Raw genomic sequence first — 2,720 nt, forward strand, 5'->3', positions numbered from 1 at the left:
TACAATTTCTACTACTTCTACTCACAAGTGTACTAACACACACACACACACACACACACACACACACACACACACACACACACACACACACACACACACACACACACACACACACACACTCGTGTAGGCACACACACGGCTCCAGGCTGGTCCAGTGAACTCCCGTGATTTTGCAATGTTCAAACATCTGCTGTCACCTCACCTCTGCCTTAACACACATATTTACTGAAGTTACTGTAGGTTGAGAGCAAGCATTGATACTGTCCACAGAGACTGTGTACTCACAGTCATCTTTAAGCCATTTAGGCCTGTGATTATTGAATGCTTTAACTATTGAAAAATAGCAGATATACAAGCTTGTAGATCTGCTATTTTTGAAAAAGCTTTGAAAATGTGTGCAAATCTTTGAATATATGCATTTTTAAAGCGAATATTCATTATAACCATGATAGATTCATTAAAAACACCAATTTTTTTTTCTGGTGACTCATACTACCCTCCTAATACATGAGCAGGCAGTGTCGATACCTTTTTTTCATTTATTTTTAATAATTCTTTTTTTGTATTTAATTTTTTTTTTCATTTCCCCAAATAATTATTACAAATAAATGAAAAAAAGCTATCGAAAAAACATGGCCTGCTCACATATCAGGAGGGTAATATGAGACACCAGAAAAAAATAATAATGGGTGTTTTTAATGAATCTATCATGGTTAAAATGGAGTTTGAAGTTACAATGGATGTGTATGGGGAGAAAAGCCCCATAAGGTGTTTCCCTGTTGAAAGTGGAATATCCCTTTAAGCCAGAAAGGTTTGGGAACCCTTGCCTTGGGTGAATGCAATTATGTAGCCCAGGGCTCTTCAACGTTTTCAGGCCAAGGACCCCTTAGTTGAGAAAGGGATGAAGCAGGGACCCCCACAACCTGTTCATAGATTCCATATAGTTTCATTGTTTGACAGCAACAATCATCAGTGTATTTTGGATTCATGTCAATTTGTGTTTTCAGATATTTAACCACTTGAACCGTCACTACTTAATAAACTTGACCTTTCACTCTGTACTTAGTCTGCTCTTTTTCCCCTCTACACCAAACCTCACACAAAGATTTGGAGGACCCCCTTTAGTAACTCTGAGGACCCCGTAGGGGTCCCGGACCCCCTGTTGAAGACCTCTGATGTAGCCTACCTAATTGTCATCAGTCTTTTGCACACTTAGAGATTAACATGTGCATACAGCTGTCTACAGTCGTCTGTGTGGACTATTCTATTTCTTTGATACGTTTACTGTCCATAACAGTTCCTTTTGAACGCAACTCTTGCACTAATACACGTGTTATGGAGCAGAGAGTCACAGTAGAGTTTCTACAGTGGAGTTAGTGTAGGCCAGAGGTCTTCAACAGGGGGTCCGGGACCCCTAGGGGGTCCTCAGAGTTACTACAGGGGGTCCTCCAAATCTTTGTGTGATAGAAACTTTCTTTCTCCTTTTTTTATATTAACCACTTGAACCCTAGCATCTATACTCTGAGAACTTGTGCCAAAAATAGCAGATCTACAAGCTCACAACGCCTCGCGCTGCGAGGCGTTGTGAGCTTGTAGATCGGCTATTTTCGGCAAAGAGGTTTGGTGTAGAGGGGAAAAAGAGCAGACTAAGTACAGAGTGAAAGGTCAAGTTTATTAAGTATTGACGGTTCAAGTGGTTAAATATCTGAAAACGCAATTGACATGAATCCAAAATACACTGATGATTATGTTGCTGTCAAACAATGAAACTATATGGAATCTATGAACAGGTTGTGGGGGTCCCTGCTTCATCCCTCTCTCTCAACTAAGGGGTCCTTGGCCTGGTTTAAGGCTGAGCTGATCAGCCTGCCCGGTATGAAGTGGACTGGAATAACCTCAGCAGCGATGTGGCAACAAGGTGATAAGTAGTGCTGAGGGTCACACCACACACACACACACATGCACGCACGCACGCACGCACACTCACTCACTCACTCACTCACTCACTCACTCACTCACTCACTCACTCACTCACTCACTTTTTTTTTTTTTTTTTTACGGATTATATAGTTTTTTCTAGATAGATATTCATTTGCATTTGTTATATTGCTGTTGATGTACTGACATATTATCTTGTTTATTATTGTGATGTTTTATCTGCTTATTGTAAGTCGCTTTGGATTAAAAGCGTCTGCTAAATGCCTAAAGTGTAAAGTGTAAACTCACTCATTCACTCACACCAATACAACCCTAATAGCTAGGGGTGTAACGATACATTTTAATAGCGATTTGATACATATCACGATACATTGTTGACGATGCAATACATGACGATATTGGTTCATTCATGGTGATACGATACGATTCGATTTAATGATTTAAAATTGATATAGTAACTAGCAAAGACTTTAAATATGTGTGAAAGGTGTGGATAGTGCAGGTCTTTAAGGGAAACATGTATTATTATGGATATAAATAAGTAAACACAGTGATTATCTGGCAAATACATGGATATTGTATTTGAACACATATGGACAAACCTGCACCTTGACATGAACCCAGAGATTACACACATTTATCCATAGACCAGTGTAGCTATATGGAAAGGAAAAGTCATTAAACCCCTCCTTTTAATTTGTTCTTCTTAAAAATGCTAAATACAATGCACAAGTAGGCAGTATCGATACAATCGATTATTTGCACTGCCGATTCGATACGAC

This window comes from Nannobrachium achirus (assembly GCF_963921795.1).
Source record: "Nannobrachium achirus genome assembly, chromosome: 8".
Classification (NCBI taxonomy): domain Eukaryota; kingdom Metazoa; phylum Chordata; class Actinopteri; order Myctophiformes; family Myctophidae; genus Nannobrachium; species Nannobrachium achirus.